Here is a 13,649-nt window from a genome sequence, read left to right as displayed (position 1 = left end):
AGCCACTGAAGGTGGTTTATTTTTCTTGAACTTTAAAAAAAAAAACAAACAATTGTGTCTCTTTCTTCAGAGGATCCCATTCATAATATGTCCTATGTATTGAGGATGATACATCATTATCATTGCTTTTTAATAGCATTTGTCCTGTACTTCTTCCAAGAGACCAAAAACAAAAGATACAAACTCACTGCCATAGAAATGATTCCGGGAGGGACCGCTGGGCCAGTCGGGCTGCAGGAGCAGATGAGGGTGATGAGGCGGTGCAGAGGCCAGGACGGGCGGCCCCTTCAGGCCCCACTGCTCAGGGCTGGCCCCCAGCTATCCCCGCCGGCTCCCAAGGGCCCGTGCTGGAGCCCGCAGCCTGGGGGTGTGCACCCCGCCCTGGGGGCTGCTGTGCTGCTGCTGCTGCTGCTCGGTTTCTACCTTCTTGACCCAGACCTGGACTACGGGCGACTGCGAGGGCCTGCTGTGCTAGACGGAGCCCTGCCGTGGGACCACAACAGCTCGGCCTGTGTCCCACTGCGGTCGCTGCTGCCCAAGTGCGAGCTTTTGCAGGTGGCCATCGTATGTGCAGGCTCTAACTCCAGCCGGGATGTGGTCACCCGGTCAAATCCCTACTCTTCTACAGGAAAAACCCCCTGCACCTCCACTTGGTGACAGACGCGGTGGCCAGGAATATCCTGGAGACACTTACACACGTGGATGGTACCTGCCATCTGAGTTAGATTCTACAACGTTGATGAGTTCCAGTCCCAGGACTCCTGGATCCCAAACACCCACTACTCTGGCCTCTATGGACTCTTGAAACCAGTGCTGCCCGGTGCCCTGCCCTCTGACCTGGCCCGGGTCATTGTCCTCGACACAGACGTCACCTTCGCTTCTGACATCACGGAGCTCTGGGCAGTTTTTGCTCACTTTTCTGACAAGCAGATGATTGGTCTTGTGGAGAATCAGAGTGACTGGTACCTGGGCAACCTCTGGAAGAACCACAGGCCCTGGCCCTCCTTGGGCCTGGATTTAACACAGGCGTCATCCTCCTGAGACTAGACCGGCTTTGGCAGGCTGGCTGGGAGCAGATGTGGAAGCAGCTGCGAGAAGAGTGCTTCTCACCCTGTTGGCCACCTCTTTGGCTCACCAGGGCATCTTCAATGCTGTCCTCAAGGATCACCCAGGGCTGATGCTGCTGCTGCCCTGCACCTGGGACGTGCAGCTGTCTGACCACACGCTGGCTGAGCACTGCTACTCTGAGGCGTCAGGCCTGAAGGTGATGCTTGGAACTCGCCAAAGAAGTTCCGGGTGAAAAACAAGCATGTGGAATTCTTCCGCAACCTCCACTTGACCTTCCTGGAGTACGACAGGAACCTGCTGCGCAGAGAACTGTTGTGGCTGCCCAAGCCAGCCCCCACCTCAGGCTGCGCAGCTGCAGCACGCCCTGGCACAGCTAGATGAGGACGCAGCCTGCTTTGAGTTCCAGCAGCAGCGGCTCACTGCTGCCCGCGCGCACCTCACCTTCCTGCCTTTTGAGCTGTCACCGCCCAGGCGCCACGACATCACCCTGGTGGCCCAGCTCTCCATGGACCGGTTGCAGATGCTGGAAGTCCTGTGCAACTGACCTGGCCGACGCCGAGGCCCAGCAGTTCCTGCGCTTTGTGTAGGGCTTGGTGTGGCGCGACGTGGCCTACCACATGGTGTACCCGGAGGGGCCCCTCTACCCGGTCAACCATCTGCGCAACGTGGCCTTGGCCCAGGCCCTCACGTCCCACATCTTCCATAGACTTCCTGCTGGCCCACTCCCTCAGGGCCTCCCTTGAGCAGCTGGAGCTGGGGGGCCGCCCTTCGAGAGCCTGCACTACCGCCTCCACTTCGCTACTTCCGAGGCCGAGCTGCTGGCCCTGCTGGACGCCGGCGCTCTCTTCACCTTCAGGTGCGACGTGTGGCCCCAGGGTCATGCGCCCACAGACTACGCCCGCTGGAGGGCGGCACAGGCCCCGTACCCAGTGCAGTGGGCAGCAGACTACGAGCCTTACGTGGTGCTGCCACGTGACTGTCCCCGCTACAATGCTTGCTTTGTGGGCTTTGGCTGGAACAAGGTGGCCCACATGGAGGAGCTGGACGCTCAGGAATATGAGTTCCTGGTCCTGCCGGAAGCGTTTGCCATTCACGTGCCCCACACGCCCAGCCTGGGCATCTCCCGCTTCCGCTCCAACCCCACCTACCGCCACTGCTTGCGGGCCCTGAAGGAGGAATTCCACCAGGACCTGTCCCACCCCGTTATGGGGCCTTTGCCCTCAAGTACCTCACTGCCCTGAAGCAGCCCCGGGGTGTCTTGTGATCCCCCTTGCCCCCGGGCTAGGCCTGCACTTGCCTGGCTCAGCTGCACAACTGCATGCCGGGAGCTGCCCCTGCCCCTCCCGAGGACATTGCTATTAAGTTATTTAAGGTCTTCATAGGGAGGGCTGGGGCAGGGCCATCTGTGGTGGGGCCTGAGGTCCACCCATGCTGCTACTCCCCCATTGGGGTCCAGTCTCCCCTTGCCCCAGCCGGTTTGGGGCTGGTGCCCCGTCCCAAAGACCTATAGCTCTTCTTTATAATGAATGTTTGTAAAAACCCCTCGTATGCCCCTCTCTCTTGGTTTGGGGGTGTGGACTTCTCAGGAAGCCTTGTGCAACTGCAATCACGGGAGGGGCAGCAGTGTGGGGGCCAAAGAGGACGGAGGCCACCCACCCCCTGCCCTCCCCTGCCCCAAACCCAACACCTTGAGGCCAACAGACTTTATTTGGCTTTATTTAGTAAAATGTTAAAATAAATACAAATTGATCAGCTAAAAAGAAACAAAACAGCAATGATTCCAACACAGAGTAACTTTAAAGTTGTGGGTAGAACTGCCCCGGAGGTTTCTTGCACTGTAACTATGTGTGGGCATAGAAACTTCGTCTTTCTCCAGTGAAATGACTGATACTTTCAAAGTACTGACCCAGCAATTAGCTCACTGCTCCATTATCCACGATAGGTTTGTGATAAGAATTGTACGAACCCCCAATAAAATGATTTGAAAAAAACCTGTCTCTTAATTTCCAATGAAAATTCTGGATGTCCTGCTTCTGCAACAGGTCTTTTTGAAGATATTATTATTACTTATTTTAAGAGGGACACCACTAACTTCCTTTTCTATCTCTTCATTCAGGAACATACCACTTAACAGGCTCATTGTTTTTTATCCATCTTTACATACAGCTTGGTGGTACTTTAGAAGACATCACTGAAGACCACATTTTATTTAGTATGTTAATCCGGAGACCACAAATCTGGGATGATTTCCAAGCTCAGCCCCTTCAAACGCCTTGTGAATAACTGCCAGCCTGCCTTTAGGAGAACACAAGTAGGTGATGATCCTGGTAGTATATACACTGAGCTTGTATTCAGTTAGTTTACCTAGTAAAATGCAGAACCATGAAAGGGAGGTCATCGTGTGCTTCAATATTTTCAATCTCTCTTCAATTCTTATTTGTCTCATTCATATACAATCCTTGTATGAATATCCTGTGTGAAAACTTTGTATGAATTTTGTGTAACCATAAGTTTCCCAGGATATAAGTATCAATAGGTATTTGTTTCAGCATATTTGTTAGTCTGTGTAGACTAGAGAAACAAATTCATAGACACTCATGTGTATTTGAAAAAAGCTTTATATACAAGAGCAATTGAGTATTAAGAAAACATCCCAGCCCAGTCCAGATCATGTCCATAAGCCCAATATTAGCCAAGATGTGCAATACTAGTCCATAAATTCCTTGTTACACTCACACAGCCAAGTAATGATGGATGCAGAAAGATCGCAGGCCAATGTGTGAAACGTCTTGTGAATCCAGTAGCAGAACCACCTCAGCGCTGGCAGGGGTCTCCACATGACTCCTACAACTCCTAGGGTTCTGGCTCCCATCAGCCTTTCTCCATGTGGCTTGTCAAAAGCGATGTCTAGCTGGAGGTGGGGAGGGGTAGGTCCCACCGCCAGTGATCTATTTTGTCTCCTTAGCACCTCCAAAGAGGTCATCAAGCTCCTACCTGATTGACAGGCTAACCTCCACCCCTTTCACTCTTAAGTATGTACTTTTTGTTTTTTTAGGGTTAGGTCAGTTCATTCATTTCCAACTCTTAACAACCCTATACGCAAAAGAAGAAACCAACGTACAATATTGAGTCATCTTCATTATGGTTCATAACTCTGAGCCCATTATTAAAGCTATTGTCATTCCATCTCCTCATGGGCCTTACTCTATTTGACTGCCCTGTACTTCGCCAAGTATGATACCCTTTTCCAAGTACTGGGCTCTCTTGATACCATGTTCAAAAAATGTGAGATGAAGTACCATCATCCTGGTTTCTAAGGAACATTCTGGTATACTACTCCAAGAAAGATTTGTTTGTTCCTTTGGCCAAACCAAAACAACTAGCATTAAGTCAGTGCTGACTCATAGCGACCGCCCTGTGAGTTTCCAAGACTGTAACGGTTTACAGGAATAGAAAGTCCAGTCTTTCTCCTGCGGAGCTTCTGCTGCTGGTGGTTCATCAGTTAACCTTTACTCTGCGTCCACATGTTTGGTTCCTTTGGCAGTCTATGGTAATTCCAGTCTTCCTCAATAGCACCACAATTCACATGCAATGAGTCTTTACTCTTCTTTATTCAATGCTCAACTTTCACAAGCATATGAAGCAATTGAAAATACCACCACTTGAGTTAAACTTGGTATGAAGACGTATGGCAGTAAATTGAAGTAAAGACATGGTTACCCAATTTAGCTTTTTTTTTTTTTTGGTGATTTGGATGTTCTGTGATCACACTACAACATTCCATTGTTTAAATATAGACTAACGTAGGTGTCATGAATCAGAAGAGATCTGGCCCTGGTGTGTGGTGATATTTTCATTAGCTATCTATTTACATAGTCATTTATCCTCCTTTCTGTCTGGCTGTTTGTTTCTCTCTCTGTGTTGATATCTGTCTCTGCCTATCACTGGGAATAAAAATGTCCTCGATATGTGGCTGCTTATAGCTCCCAGAACAGACTACACTCTTGTGTGGATTAAGAGAACTCTGCAGCAGATAAAGTGAAGACTTCAGAAGAAATCTGGGTTACCCTAAAGGCGCTGCCAGCAGCATTCTTTGAGTGGGAGGGGGAGCAGACCCAGGGCCCTCACTTTATCCTGTTCACCTTGATGTACAAATGCACCTCCAACACCCAAATACCTTGTTGGCAGCCACATGAAGCCACAACACGTGTATACTTAAATTCAAAATCCTCATCTTTCTGGAGAGCATTTTGGGGTGTCCTAAATCTTACCCACATGAACATGAAGCATGTGTGGGTTTTCTTTTCTGGTGGCAACTCTGGGAGGTGAGTGCTTCAGGGATTCCTACATGAAGTCTAGGGATGCAGCATCTGAGCACATGACTCTGTTTCTCTACGTCCTTAGGTATTCTGGCTCAGGTGCAGGTATAGGAGCCAGGCCCAGGAGTGCTGAAGCCCTCACAGACCTTGTTTCTCACCTGTGCTATCTGGATTCTCTGTAGCTATTATGTGCACTGGATTGCCAAGCTCTAGGAAAGGGCCTGGGGTGAGTTGAGGTAATAGCATGATGGGAAAATATACTACAATCCAACTCTCCAGTCACGAGTATCACCAAGGGCATTTCCAAGAGCCAAGTTATTTAAAACAGCTCTGTGAATCCTGAGAACACAGCATGTATTGTTGTGCTAGAGACACAGTGATGGGAAGTCAGTGTGAGCCCAGACACAAACCCCCCTGCAACAGGCCATGGTTCCAGGACATGCACGAGAGAGGAGTCAGGGATACTTTCCTCTCAGAAGCTGCAGTTTCCCCCACACTTTCAGCACATCTCTAGGGATTGTCATGTATACACTCTGGGAAATCTTCATGTATCTGAAAGTGCCTTTTTTTTCATTGGAATGGGCTTTGTCTATCTTTGACCATATATATAACAGAGTTCACACTTAGATGTCTTGCTATGTCTGCAATTGACTGTACTAACTAGAAGTATTTGTTGTCAAAGCCAGAGACATTCCAAAACACCAAACACTACCACAGAGTCTATGCCAACTCACAGTGATGCCATTGTGAGTTTCTGAGACTATAACTATTTACAGGAGTAAAAAGCCCTCTCTTCCATGGAACATCTGGTTGTTTTAAACTGTATACATGGAGATCTCAGCCCAAAGCATAACTACTTTAATCAAGAGGGATCATCATAGAAACCTTAATGCAGGAAAATCTCTTATGAGTCCCAAATTTTCTCTAAGCAATCAGATGTATTTATTCATACATGCTCACACATGTATATTTATGTAATAATTTTAACTTACCGTGACCTGGATAATATTGCATGTGTTGATATTATTAGGTACGCTTGAGTTAGCTTTAACTCAGAGGTCCTATGTACAACAGGATGAAATGCTGCCCGATGTACACTATCCTAACAATCATTCCTCTGTTTGGACTGATCATTTGCAGCCTTCTCATTGAAAGTCTCTCATTTTCTTTTAATTTATTTTTTATTTATTTATATTTTTTTATTATTTTTTAAAACAATTTATTAGGGGCTCATACAACTTATCACAGTTCATACATATACATACATCAATTGTATAAAGCACATCTGTACATTCTTTGTCCTAATCATTTTTTTCTCCTCTTTTCTTTTTTTACATTTTATTAGGGACTCATACAACTCTTATCACAATCCATACATATACATACATCAATTGTATAAAGCACATCCATACATTCCCTGCCCCAGTCATTCTCAAAGCATTTGCTCTCCACTTAAGCCCTTTGCCTCAGGTCCTCATTTTCATTGACGTTTTACTTTACCAAGCAGAAGACCATTCTCCGGGGACTAGTTCCTCAAAATGACATGACCAAATAAGTGCAATGAAGTCTTACTCGAATGCTTCCAAGAGATATTCAAGATGTTGAACAACAGAAAAGTGGGTGGGGAGATGTCAGACAGTGTAAGATATGACAAAATAATAATTTATAAATTATCAAGGGTTCATGATGGAGGGGGGGAGCAGCGATGGAGGAATAATGAGGAGCTGATAACAAGGGCTCAAGTAGAAAGCAAATTTTTTGAGGATGGCAACAAATGTACAAATGTGTTCCAGACTATGTATGTATGGATTGTGATAAGAGTTCTACGAGCCTCCAATAAAATGATTTTTAAAAGAGAAGTATTCAAAATATGCTTATTTCAAAGCAGACCTGCTTGTCCTTCAGGCCGCCATGATATATTTAATGGTGTTCCCTAGCACCATAACCCAGATGCATCAATTCTTCTTTGATATTTCTTACAGGGTCTGGACCATTATTGGAGTCACTCTTAGTTTTCACAACTGCAGCAGCTGTTTCTGGCACTACAGATAGAGTCCAGGGTGCTTCTAAAATCATGCAATGCATAAGGCAGCACCACTCAATAAACACTCAGGAGCAGAAAATAGCAATAGTGCTGACATGGAAGAAATTTATATCATGTCTAAACATGGGCCAACAAGAAGATAAACATTCATCTGCAAAAAATAAAGGTCGATGCATGTAAGTTATACTTAGGTGAACCTGGACCACAAAATTATTTGGCACAATGATTAAATGCTCACCTTTTAGCCAAAAGGGTGACCATTCAATTTGTTAAAATTGATTCAATTTGTTAAAGACATGATTACTTTCTCCCATGAGTATTATGGAAAAGAAAATCCTTTTCAGCCAGTTCTTCTCTTTCATGGAGCGTCTAACCACCATCCTGAACCCAGACAACCTTGGAGCTTCTAACCACCATCTTAAACCCAAACAAAGTTCTATAGAAGTTGAAAAGACATTTTCAACCACCAATTAGCTAAGACACAGTGAGCTTCAACATATGGGCAATGATCAAGACAGTGTATTCTGTTACAAATTTTCTTTGTTAGGTGTATTTCCCCACATAAAACATCTACCCTTTCCCCCGGCATTGTTATTCAACCTGAAAGAATCTTGTGTGCTTTGATTTGTTTTGATGTTGTTAATGCCAAAGTCCATTCCAATTCTAAGTGATTCAATGTGCAACAGAACAAAATAATGCCTCCTGAGCCCATTGTTACAGCCACCGTGTCAATCCATCTCATGATGTAGCTTCTTCATTGATCCCCTACTTTATCATGGAGGATGTCTTTCTCAAGGGACTGGGATCATGATAACGTTGCATGAAACAAAGTCTCACTGTCCTTGATTCTAAGGAACTCTGGCTGTATTTCACTCAAACATATTTCTTTTATTGAAAGGCTGTCCCACGGTACTTTCATCATTCTTTTACAACACTATAAGTCAAGGGTCATCATTTTATGGCCTTCCTTATTCATATTCATATAATAATTTTAAAAATTATGACTTGGCTTCTAAAAGTAACATTTAGAAAACCCTGTAATATGGGCTCCTTGGTGCAGAGATATAAAGGGCTATGGTGGTGCTGTGGGATAAGATTTGGTTGCTCACCACAAGGTCAGGGATTCAAACCAGTCAACGGTTCCTCGAGTAAGATGACGTTTATTCCTGTAAATAATTACAGTTAGCGAAAGCCTAATGAGCAGTTCTCATCAGTCTTCTAGGGTTCCCATGGCTCAGAAGAGATGCCATCACAGTGGGTTTGTTTTTGGAGGAGGAGCTTGTTCATTTCCTAGCTCGGTTGCTTACCTTATTGGTTTTCCCTCAGTGCAGAAGAATGTTTGGTGTGTTCATAACTCTCAGATCCCACAAAGAATAAATTAGTGCATGAATTAGTGGATGCATATGTTCAACTCAAACCATAATGCTGCACTGGAATTCATAATTTTCTCATTGAAAATATTGGAATCTGAGGAGCTTACTAATTCAAGGCATACTTGTGGGTCACATCACTCCCATCTCTGTCATCCAACTTGTTTCAACAACCAGCTCTGGAGACACTTTGTTGTGGAGCTGTGGTGCCTGTGCATTAGCACACTGTTGATAGTCCCCCACCTCTTATAAAAGCCAGAAACACTCCTCGGCAAATGCCTGTTGTGATTTCTTACTTAATGAGACCACCACTATCACCGCGCTGCAATCGGGAATCCAGAGCCATCTGAGTTAGGGATCCTTTGATACAGAAATGTCTGCCTCCCTTTTCTTCCTCCCCCTGATGGTGCTGGGTCTCCCATCGGGCCAGTGGCAGGGAGATGCAGTGGGTCACACAGATTCAAAGCCCCATGGGTCCTTTAATGTTTGTTCTGACCTTATTTATCCTGGGTCTATTTGACTGTTTTTTTAAACTTGAGTAATTTCCATGTCCTTAAAGATAGAGGCTGGGATCTTGTTCAGAATTGAGTTATAATTATAGATCGCTTAGAGCAGTGGTTCTAAACCTGCCTAATGCCGCAAACTTTTTACACAGTTCATGTTGTTTTTCTTGCTACATCATAACTGTAATTTTGCTACTGTTATGAATCAGGAGAACCTTGTGAAAGGGCCATCCAAACCCCAAATGGGTTGTGACCCACAAGTTGAGAACTACTGTTGTAGACCATATTAACCTAAATAATTTTATGTCATAATTTTAATTTAAATGAAAATCAATCACTTTTTATATGGCTTTGACTTTCTTTATCTCATGACTTTCAGGAGACACTCAGGGACCATGTTGGGCAGAATCTCAGTCCAAAAGAGAGATCCAAGTTTTAGGTCAAGGCCCTGGCCCTCAACCCTGTATGTATTCCTAGCTTATAGCCAGGACAGCATGCCAGTCTTAAGGCAAAGCCATCTTGGAAGAAAGGCTCCATTCATCTGTTGAGCTTTTCAATCACGCACTAGATAAGATCTGGAATGGGATCTTTTCCTCCATGCCATCTCTTAGTCATACAGTCAGAAAAACAAAACAATAACAAAGTATTTAGAATTTTAACCTACTAAGTTTTATTCTTCTTTACCAATTAACAGGACACAACTGCAGCCAATTGGATTGTATTTTCCTTTGAATCATATTTCCTACCATCATTTCCACATTTCAGAATATTGGGGGGTTTAGTGCCCCTTGAGGATGCCTGACCTAATCTAAGTCCAAGCAGTGTTTATGACTATTGTATGCAGGTTCACAGGGAATCAGAACTGACTACAGGACCCCTAGCAATGACACAGCATCATCAAAACAAGACCTGCTATGTCTGAGGAGGCTAGCACTGCAGTCACTGTATCAATGCATCTCCTTGAGGACTTTACAGAAGGAAAGGTCTTCTCAATGGTTAATTCAGTCAGCACAGGACATCTTCAGATTATCAGACTGCAGTCTGAGGACACTGCCACCTATGACTATGTAAGAAACAGTGAAAACCCACATCCAGAAAATGCCAGAATCCTGGAACAGAGGGAATAACTTTGACAATTTGTTTGCTGTCCTTCTTTGACACAAATCATACAAGTAGGCCATAAGCACAGTCACCAAGTCAATTTGAACTCACAGGGGCATTTTAGAGTATGGGTTGTAAATTTTTGGGAAGCAGACCCTTTTATCATTCTTCCTGGAAGCTGGATTTCAGGCAGTCAATGCCCTACCACTGTGTATCCAGGGTTTCTGTATGTTCATAGCTATTAAACAAACCAAAACCAACTATGTACGGCTTTAGATTCCATGGAGGTGATTCTGATTCACTGTGTCATGTTGTGCAAAGAGTAGAACTGCATTTCTATTTTAAAGGCTTGAGACCTGTGAGAACTCATTCACTAAGCCTGACTTCCAAGGCATCTGGGTGAGTTTGAATCACCAGGCATTTGGTTCGCAGTGCAGTGCTGTAAGAACTTCTCTTGACTCGTGTGCCCCGTTAAAGAATTTTGAAAATGCTGTCCAGGTCTCTTTCCTCACTAAAGTATGTAACCTCTTTCTCCTCCACACCTAGTTTTCCCACGTTGCAGTGTATTATTACCCAAATGTCAATATCCTCCAGCTCTCAGTATGTGCCTTTTGTCCCATACCCCATTCCACCCTGCCTCAAAAAGTTAAAAAGATTAATGCTTCTCTTATCTGTCTAAAAAGTTTGCTGGAGGGAATGTAGAACCCCAACCCTCCCCTGCGTACCCAACGAAAGAAATGTAAAATTCTCAACCCCTCCTGATAGCCAAACCAGCTTTGGTTTTTGTCCTTATAAACCCACCTGAATATCATTGGGCCTTGAGTCATTTTGGAGAGAATTGAATCACCCCAAAAGCCACCGTTTAGAATAAAGACTCCAAATTTGGACACAATGAAATTACACCACTTATGCCCATCAGAGGACTGCATGACAAGAGAGAAATGAGAGCCCATGGGTTAGGAAATGATTTTTACCAACGACACATCAGACAAAGGGTTAAACACAAAAATATAAAGAACTCTATAACATCTCATTAAGAAAATAAGACCCAATAAAAATGGGAGGATATGAACAGATCGTTCACCAAAATGAAGTACAAATGATTAACAAACATAAAAAATGCTCATGATCACCAGCCTTCAGGAAGATGCAAATTCAAACCACAATGAGCTAGCACTTAACTCCTATAATGCCATCCCAAACCAAAGAATCAAAACAAATGCTGGAGAGGATCTGGAGGGATTGGGATTCATACATACTGCTGGTGGACTTATAAACACATATAGCCACTGAGGAAACAGAATTTGAAATTCCATATGATCCAGTAATATCACGATTAAGCATCATGGAATTCATACACAGATAAATATATTTTAAAAAGGAACAACAAAGTTAAACAGAGATAAAACTCAATCCAAAAGAGGAATATTAAAAACTACAATAGGTTTAAAATGGTCAAAAAGGATCTCAAAGGATAAAGGGATAGATTTTAACTTAACTGCATCTGCAATAATCCACCTTCCAAAGAATTCTGCATGAGAACAAGGCTATTCACATTCCTGCTCTATGGTCACAGTGTTTCTCCAGTTAACGTAGTTAACATGGGTCGAAAGAGAGCTCAAATGTAAAATTACATATTGGTCTTGACATCAATGTACATATGCACACATGATAAGTCTATCAGGCTTTCTCAGTTTCTGTATTCATGATTTCCTGCAGGATTTACATTGCAGTCATACAATGTAAGTACAGACATTTTGTTCAGTCCTTTTCTGTCCAATTAGTGCATGTTTATCCAATAGAATTTGGGGGACATAAAAGAAAATGAAATTGGATACTGGAGGCACTGCCAGTCACTGAATTCCTATGAACTGCCACATTCCCTGTATTCATATGGTTTCTCTGATGTACAAATCCTCTATTGTCACATGACTACTTTCAGGCTAAAGGCCAGCCAACTTGAACTACATTAGTTAAAATCCTAATGCAGTCTACTGACACACTGAGAGAAACGAAAGAGGGTATTTGCAAGGTCACTATATTGCCAGAGCTTTCCTTCTGCATGAGTTCACTGGTATGTAATGCCACATAACTTCCTGTGGAGTTTCCCATCTTGACTGAATTTAAGGCTTGTCAATTTTGTGTGTTTATGTTAATAAAATTTAGAAACACAGGTAAAAGTTTGTTAAAGTTTGTTACATTACAGCTACATGGTAACTGTCCTACATGAAATCATTGATGAGGCATGAACTCTTCATTTTTTTATGATTTGAAACATTACAGAGTAAATTGGTTTTCAATTCAACAATTCATACATTGACTGTGATCCCCAAGATATATCGGCCTTCTTCCCACTTCCACCCTCCCTTAGTTTTTATGTTATTCATCCTTCTTTCCTGTTCCTTCTTGTGCAACAGTTTTGATCCATAAGCAACTGCTGTTCCTTTGATTTTGTACAGTTCATCTTCCAGGGAGTGCATGTTATTCTTTGATGTTATTCTTCCTCTCCAAGCCTGTATATTGTTTGGCTGAAAGCTGAAGCAGAGGAGTGAGTGCAGGTCCAAGACTGAATGGCCACTAAAGGCCATAATCTGCGGATTCCAAGTCTCCTTCAGACCAGTAAGCTGGATCTATTTTATGATTTTGGTTTTGTTCCACTTTTTTCTCCCACTCGACTCAGGGACCCTCTTTTGTGATCCCTTTCAGAGTAATTAGTAGTGGAAGCTGAACACCATCTAGTTCTTTGGTTTCATGGTTGTGGAGGCTGAGGTTTGTTGTGGTCCATTCATCCTCTGGATTAATTGTTCCCATACATCAAAGAGCATGCAGGTGGGGAAGGCTCAAGTGGAATCAGGGTGGGCACTCTACTTCTTGGTATAGCTGTGATCTGGAAACACCAGGTTCAGCTCTCTTCTGGGCACTGAAAGCTGGAAGAGAAATGAGGTCCCCATGTACCCTGTAGAAGTCTGGAAGATCCTCTCCCCACAAAGGTGGGTCATGCCAGCAGTGCCAAACATGGGTACCCATAAGTCACAATTGTCTGTTCCTATGCTTGGCCCAGGCCAAACTCTAACACCTCTTCCTCGGTTTTAAAACCTTTGTTACACTCACCCCAATGAAAGTTTTTCTTGTGGGGAATTTTCTCATATTTAACGAACTCAGACTTTTACATATAAGATTTTCCACATTTAATTCATGCAAAGGGCTTTTTTCCTTTGTGAAATCTCTGATGTGATGTAAGGCA

At 43.9% G+C, this 13,649-nt stretch overlaps 1 pseudogene; it reads left to right on the top strand.

Annotated features, from left to right (window-relative positions):
- Positions 1 to 252: 252 nt before the first annotated feature.
- LOC142442226 (xylosyl- and glucuronyltransferase LARGE2 pseudogene) lies at positions 253 to 2,332 on the top strand (annotated as a pseudogene).
- The last annotated feature ends 11,317 nt before the right edge of the window (positions 2,333 to 13,649 follow it).

Source organism: Tenrec ecaudatus, chromosome 3 (assembly GCF_050624435.1).
Source record: "Tenrec ecaudatus isolate mTenEca1 chromosome 3, mTenEca1.hap1, whole genome shotgun sequence".
In the NCBI taxonomy this organism is placed as follows: domain Eukaryota; kingdom Metazoa; phylum Chordata; class Mammalia; order Afrosoricida; family Tenrecidae; genus Tenrec; species Tenrec ecaudatus.
The sequence above is the reverse complement of the archived record's forward strand: the minus strand, read 5'-3'. Positions and strand labels throughout refer to the sequence as shown.